Here is an 8,268-nt window from a genome sequence, read left to right on the forward strand (position 1 = left end):
TCAGGTGGAAAGGGACCTGGGGGTGCTGGTTGACAGCCAGCTGAACATGAGCCAGCAGTGTGCCCAGGTGGCCAAGAAGGCCAATGGCATCCTGGCTAGTATCAGGAATAGTGTGGCCAGCAGGAGCAGTGAGGTCATTCTTCCCCTGTACTCGGCACTGGTGAGGCCACACCTTGAGTATTGCGTCCAATTCTGGGCCACCCAATTTAGGAGGGATGTTGAGATGCTTGAGCGGGTCCAAAGAAGAGCAATGAGGCTGATGAGGGGCTTGGAACATAAGCCGTATGAAGAACGACTGAGGGAACTGGGGTTGTTCAGCCTGGAGAAAAGGAGACTCAGAGGTGACTGAGTCTCTACAACTTCCTGAAGGGTGGCTGTGGTGAGCTGGGCGTTGGTCTCTTTCTCCGGGCAACAACAGACAGAACAAGAGGACACAGTCTCAAGCTACGCCAAGGGAGATACAGGCTAGAATTAAGGAGGAGGTTTCTCACAGAAAGAGTGGTCAAATACTGGAATCATCTTCCCAGGAAGGTGGTGGAGTCACCATCCCTCAATGTGTTATAAAAAAGACTGGATTTGGCACTTGGTGCCATGATCTAGTAGAGGTGTTAGAAGATGGGTTGGACTGGATGATCTTAAAGGTCTCTTCCAACCTAGAAATTCTGTGTTTCTGTGATAACACAGAGAAACCAAGAAAGGAGATAAAGGTAAACTGCATTAACATGGACAGCTTCCAGTGCTGCTGCTTGCGCATCAAAACCCTTAAAGGATCTTCAGTCTGGGCCTCTGACAGACAATGGGTAACAAACATATTTCCTGCAGAAACAAATCATTTCTTCATCATGCCCTGGGAGCTACCTTTCTTACCTTGTTCGCATTACCACCATACATTGACACTGCAAAGCAGCAGTAAATAGGTAAATAGGGTAAAGAAGGTAAATAGGCAAGAAGTCAAGCTACCAAAAAAGCCCAGAAAAACAAAGACAAAAAACCAAACCAAACAAACAAAACCCCCAAACAAACAAAACTAAACACCAAAACCAAAACCAACCAAACAAACAAACAAAAAAAGAAAAACCAAAAAGCCAAAACAAACCCAAGAAACCCTCAGGACTGTCATTGTTATATGTACTGAGTAGTGTGATTTGGTGGGAGGAAGGTCCTGCTTGTGTTGCATCCAGTAGTCATTGAAAAGATTTCAGATGCATAAAGAACAGTTTGTTATAATGAATATTAATGAATGCATATATTGATAGATGGAAAGTTTTCTAAGTTAAATACTTATTTAAAGTATTTCAAGCAGACCATGAAATTAAGTACAGCATGTAGTCAGCCATGTAGGAAGTCCTCTTGACCCTTTAGGTAAAACTTAGAGTGTCTGTTATTTCTGTGTCAATTTATATGGCATGGCACCTGACCACATTACAAGTTTGAAATAATTTTAAATAGTTCTGTGAACAGGTTTCTTTAGATTTTTATAGCATTAGTCACAGTGTGTGTTCTGAGCACAATGAAGTGGAGAAGTAGAGGATTTTGTTTTGTTTTCGTAAGTGGTCTCCACAAACTGTTATTAAAAATGCTTTACAGAATGGCTTTTAATATCTTTTTCTTTACAGTGAAAAATAGATTTAATTTATGGCTATCTATTTACATCACTTCTTAAAATCTGCATAGTAAGATGGGGTTCTTGTTTGTGTTTTACTGCTGGGATTGAAAGTTTTGTCACTTTTAAGACTTGAAAGCTTTTCAGTTTGTGAGATGTAAATCATGTTAGTGTTTTCACACCCGCTACATTTAAATAGATTTAACAGCCACACTATCAAAACTGCAGATACTTAATAGTGAGGCTCCACATGAGTTTTTCTTCAATTCTCTGATAAAAAAATTATCTTTGTGTATCATCTGATTCTGCATTAACAGGGAAGTCTTGCTTTTTTCCCTTGAGACAGAAGATATGGGGTTTGAGCATTTATTTTGATCTGTTAAACTAAATTCTCCTGTCATCAGAGTTAGTGCAGGACTTGGCACCTCACAGGATTTATTAACATAAACCAAAGGTGAGAGGTGAAGATGAGTTGTCTGAATTTGATCTTTTCTTTTAAAATAACAAATGAAGCAAAGCTTCAAAGAAGTGGAAACCACTACTGAAGTAACTTGAGGCTGGACTGTTCACAGAAATTGCTAGCTGGTAGTCTGAGCCATTAAGAGTTAACAAGGTTGAAAATCTCCATCATGTAGAAATTCTATTTGAAGTGCATGGAAAAGCTTGTAGGTGCAAAGTTTGAGAGCATGCAAACCGAAACAACAGCATTTTTCTGATGGTAGTGGAATTCATTTGGGAAATACTACTACATCTACATTTCCTTCACATTTATTTAGAAGGTAGCAGCTTCCTGGTTTGGTTTTTGTATTCTTATCCACGTTTGGGTAAGAACTGAAGTGTACTTTAATGTGCTTAAAAAAACCAAAATCAACAACAAAGACTTCCTAGGAAATAACAGTAGTATTGATGCTGGCATTTGTTGTTCTCCCCAAATGTCAAGATATTCAATAATACACTCCCTGAGAAATCAGAAAGTGTAAACTGGGGAAAATAGCAGAAAGACAGTTTCTATAAGGCTTTAAGGATAGACCCACAAAAAAGGCCTAACTGAGGTGGGAACATAAATGTCCTCTGAACACAGTGTCTGCAACAGCTTTTGAAGCCAGCTAGTACATCTGAGCTCTAGCAAGCCATTAGCTGAAAGGACAACTGCATGCATTTTTAATGCGCCTCATTTGGATCCTTCACATCCTGACCAGTGTTTGTGACTCCTTGAAAACACTTTGTAAAACTATTATGGTATTTTTGTTTAAGAACATTATTTCTGTTTGGAGAGAAGCCACTGAATAGAATGGAAATGTTGTTCAGATCTTTTTAACATGTTGCAGATAATGGAAGGAGTCCAAACTGGTATTTTGAAAAAAGTATGCAGATACTTCTGCTTGAACTTTACCTGGAAAATAATGTCTTTCATGATGCAGATGTTTATGTGTATGCAGATATAAACATTCTGGGTTTTTTTGCTGAATGCCGGTGTCAGTGACAAAATGTTATTTTATAAGACTTCACAGTGGTGGGGCTGGGCAGGGGCATAAGTGCAACCCATTTTTTACCATCTTTGTACATCGTTAGAAATGAGAAAACAGCAGTGCCCAAATAGATTTACAGCAGTATGACAGAATCTCAACCCTGCTGAAGTAAATGGAAATTTATAAAGATTACAGTAGTATCAGGATTTGATTTTTAATTATCAGTACTTACAGTTTGTTCACACAATGGTTTCCCTGTATAGATCAGTAATTGCTCGCTGCCTCAATAGTCTTTGTTCAATTATGTCTAGGAGAGAGGAGTTCCCTAGAGCAGCTGATATGTGATGAGCTCTTTTATAGAAGCTGACCAGTGCTGCCAAGGATTTCACTTATGCTGCCAGGTCTGATTTTTAAAAGGGATCAGAACCCAGTGAGATAATCATGTTAATATTTGGTGTTGAAATGAAGCTGAACATATCTGAGAATCTTGGCCCAGGTTTGAGTTGCAAACTGTCCTGTGAATTGTTCAGATGAGAAGACTAGCAAGTGACAGGAATGATCTTTGCAAACTAATGAAATGAAACATTCAGTAAGAAGCAAAAATATCTCTACTGCCCAATTAAAAGTTTTTACTTAAAAGTAATCTTTTTCCACTTGGAGTTAATCTTAAGAACGTAGAAAAATTCTTCACAAGTGACAATATTTTCTATAACTAGCTTTTAGTTTAATAATATTCTTATTTTCATAAAGGTGAGAGACGTGAAATCCCATCCTGATGAAGTGAAAGGGATTCTTGTTAAGGTTTTGTAGGATACTGGGGTGGTTGGATTTCTGTCTTCATCTTGGATTTTGTTGAAAATCATAGGGAGGATAGTGCTTGGTGAAATTTTTTTGTTTGTTTCTTTTTTTAAAGCTCTTGTGTCCTGGAATATATAAGATAAGGAGAAAGCAAAGTTGTCTGAAAGAAAAAATATAAAATTGTTTTTGATCTATTCCAATAAGAGCTTTCTTTTCCAGAAAATTTCATGTTCTTGAATGTTGAATCAATGAAAACGAAGCATGTATGGATAACTGTACATGCACTCAAATGACTCAAATGGTTACTCAGGTACTAAATGAAAAGGGGAACATAAAATATTCCAGGCTAGAAAGTTAAAATATTAATGAATCATGAGTTACAACATCATGAGATGTCTAAAAATATCTTCTATATATATTTTATTCAGGTTCTGCTAACAGGATTTTTGGTAGGAAGTCAATTTCTCTCTAGCCTTTGGTGCTGTCAAAGTAACTATGAACATATGTGTAGTTTTATACTGTCATCACAAAGTAGCATCATACTTAAACCAATAAAGAATCTTTGTTTTAAGTTTCTGTTCCAAATATCTGAGTAATTGTGCAAACTTCCACAGTATAAAGTGTACTTGGGTGTGATGAGTTGGACATGTATTGTCGAAACTTTTGTTATTACTTAGAGTTTTGTTTTTGCAAGAAGCACAACTGTTGTGAGAGAACAGAGGAATAACACTAAGGATATGTCTTGGAAAGGGTTGACAGCCCCTGCAGTTTTATACCGAATTTGAATTCACAAACCCACTGCAGATGAGAAGGTGCATTCAGTTGGATTATAAATAGACTGTAGTTAGCTTTGAAATGCATCCATTTTATTCTGAGCTTCCAGAAAAGTCCTACTGATATGTAGCTACAGTGAGAGCTCTAATGTTGGTAATAAAGAGAAAATGACAGGAGTTTTATTTGGAGTCTTCTGACAGCTGTAGAAGAAAAAGAAATCCATATGTTGTTGTGGCGCCTTTTTTTCCCCCCTACAAACAGTGAAGGAGTAGATTAAAAAACTTTCCATTCTCAGAAAACAGATCTTTGTTCCTAGAGAAATGTACTTGGTGTGACTGGAAATGTATACAGTTCTTGGGTCCTTTTCTTCACTCTTCCTTTCTTGTGCTCAGATGCAGCAATCCCAATGTCATCCAGTAGAAGGCCAGTGCTGTTCTTTCTTGTGATCTAGGGGAGGTGGAATGGCAAGACCTACGCTTTTGCTTTTGTCAGAAGAGCACTCAAGTACCTCGAGGTGATACTCACCTGAACACACTGGTCAATGCAGCATTTTTGTGATGCCAGCGCTATGTGCTGCCCAGACCGAATTAGTAAATTTTGTCTTGTAGGGGATGACTTGGATCCAAGGGTCACCAGAGTCTGTTTAGAGTACCTGTAGAGTTGCTATCAAAAGAATATCCAACAGTGTATCCCTATCCTAGGTGGAACAGAAGTGTATTAAATTAAGTCATGTTGCTCTTTGTGTATTAAATAATAATTCTGTGTAATCTCTCCTGCTTGCCACCTGGAGCAAACAAACATTTCTTCTGCCTCCTTTTAAGTACATATTTTACTGACTGAATAAAGAGTCTGCTCTCCTCATACATATCTCAAATGTGGGAAATTTCGAATTCCGGTGGTCATTTTTAGCTCTTTGGGATGTGACTGAAACAGTCCCATCACCAAAGATGAGAAATGGTAATGTGTGTGTTTTGCTGCTAAACAAAATCAGAGCAAAGCACTGGTGATTCTCCAAGTAATTTGATGCTGCCTCAGAAGACAGATGGCAATGATAAAGCAGTGGAGACCTGACAGTCTTCAGCTTGTGTCAGCAGCATGCTGGTCTCCAGTTTTGGACTCTATCTAACCGTGTACTATTTTTAGAGAGAGCATAAGGATGCAAGGCAGTGCAATTACTGCCTTTGCATGGAGTGCAGAGGTCTTCAGCATTTGCACAATTTATTTTCTACACAGCATGATGGGTTTCCCCAACATGGATACATGACTGCTTGCACACTCTGGGATTTGTCTTTGTAAAGTTATGAGAGAAAGCGGACACAATATACAGTCTAGTGTTGCAGATAGGATGAGTTTGTGCCAATCTGGTGGTCAGCCAAGGTCCTTCAGCATGTGGAGGATTTTCAGGTAGCAGGTAAGCTGGTGTATTCCTAGGTAGACACTGCCTGATAAACTCTGAATCTTGTGGGCTTTCTACAGCACTGATATAACCACATAGACATAAATAAAAACAGCTGAGTTTAATCTGTAAAAAGGAGAGACTAATGGTATTCCTTCTAAGAACATACATACTGTTTAACTGATGCCATGAGAGCTCTTCACCCCTTGACATGATCATTTTTATAGCTTCTGTGCTGCTATAGGTTTCCATCATAAAGTAATCAAAAAAACCTATTTAATTTGCTATAAATTCTTTTGTGTTCATGTTCCTTTTTGTTTGTCCAAAGCCAACTGCAAAATTTGTGGTTCTGTGGGTCATAAAATCTCTCATCACTATATGAATCCAGTTATCAACATTATTAGAAATAAACTAACGTGAAACATTACAAAACTAATACCAAACAAAACCTAGCAATAATTGCCTGTGTTCTTTCACCTCATATTGCATTCTGTGCAATTTTCTTACTCTTCCTCAAGTTTCCAGACACTCTTTTTCTCAAGTCAGATCTCCATTCTTGCTGGGTGTTTATCAGTCTCTGTTCTGATGCCTGTCCCTCTGTCTTGTTCATAACAGATGCCAGAGCTGTGAATTTTTTAAGGCAACTGCAGCCATTGTAGTTGATGAAATGTTTTGGGGCAATATCAGGCCTCACATACTAAAGCAAGAATGTGGTCTTCAGTTTTCTTATCTCCAAACACTGAAAAAAACCCCATACTGTTATTGCAAAATATTCTACTAGTCTACGCAAAAGGCTATATTAGCCTGAGAGCATGTTTCTTGTGATTATTTTCCCAAATTAACATTTTCTTTTACAAACCCGTCTTCCAGTGTGACTGTTCTAATGCCATTGTGCCACTGCTGAGTGTAGTGCACATTTATGTAACAGCCTCCCTTGGAGAGTTTACTTTGGAAGTTAGATGAAAAAAATTATATGTAAATCAAACACATTTGGCCATTGAGATACAATGAGCATAGACTATAATGATACCACTTTTATGACCACATTTCAAAGCACAAGTACACTTCATCTCTTTGATCCCTTTGTTCTAATGCTCAAAATAAATGTTAGCCACTCAATAAGATTCTATAATGCCACATGTAAAGTTGTTTGTTTTTTTTTTTTAACCAAGGACCTAAGAATCTTTTTCCATTAAACAAAAAATAGTAACAATTTGACAAAGAGGACTGGAGCTTTGAGATTTTTTTCCACTGTTGCAATAATTAATTGCAGTGGGGCAATAAAGAATTCTATTCTATTCTATTTGCAAGGAACGCAGTTGTCGCTCAAGACAAGTAATGAATTCATATATTTACATTGCAATAGCTAACATGTCATGATGATACATATTTTCTCTGTAAAAATGTTTGCTTAGCTTCAGAAAACCTTCTCTCCTTCTAGGAAAAAGATCCTCTGTTTTGGTGGTCTTTCTTTGATAGCATGCACAGCAAGATATTTAAAAGGAAGTGGATGTCCAGGGTGTAAATGAGAGTCAGAGAGTTCCAGTTGTGAGACTTTTGATTGGGATCTTGGGGCTTGAGCTGATGAACTTTAGACATTTTGTATATTATCCAAACACTGGATGGTGGGAAATCCAACTGCTTTGACTACTTGGATTATTTCTCTTCTCAGTGTGAGACTTTTGGAGAATATTTTGTATTTCCTATAATTTCCTCTCCCCTGCATGAATTTCCTTTTTGCTTGTACAAGTTAAGCAAAGCTGACTTGAGCCCACTCATGCACTTTTTTTTTTGCTTTTCCAAGCAAACAATGTCTCATCACATCCGTAGGGAAACTTCACAAAGGAGTCTGTAAAACTGAGGAAAGCCAAACCAAAACTATAAGTGTGGATTAAGTTGTTTTAGTATGCTACATCAGAAATAGAATTTAAATTAAAGGCTTATAGATGCCTTGACACTACTTAGCATTTATCATGAGCTGTTTGTCTATTATATGTGAATAGATGCATATTTCTTACATAGGTCCTATACTTAGTTTTATTCTAGTGGTGCTAATTCTCAAAATATCTCTATTTAAAACTGAAAGACATCTCTTTGAAGAAGTTTCTGTTCTTTATTTTACACCTCTGCTCACACTTTTCCACCCAGTCCAGCTCCCAGCCAAGCAAACCCAGCATATTCACGGCTTGTGAATGTTTCTCTTAGATTAGGGATTCTTTTGTGTTCTC

Source organism: Geospiza fortis, unplaced genomic scaffold, assembly GCF_000277835.1.
Source record: "Geospiza fortis unplaced genomic scaffold, GeoFor_1.0 scaffold98, whole genome shotgun sequence".
Classification (NCBI taxonomy): Eukaryota; Metazoa; Chordata; class Aves; order Passeriformes; family Thraupidae; genus Geospiza; species Geospiza fortis.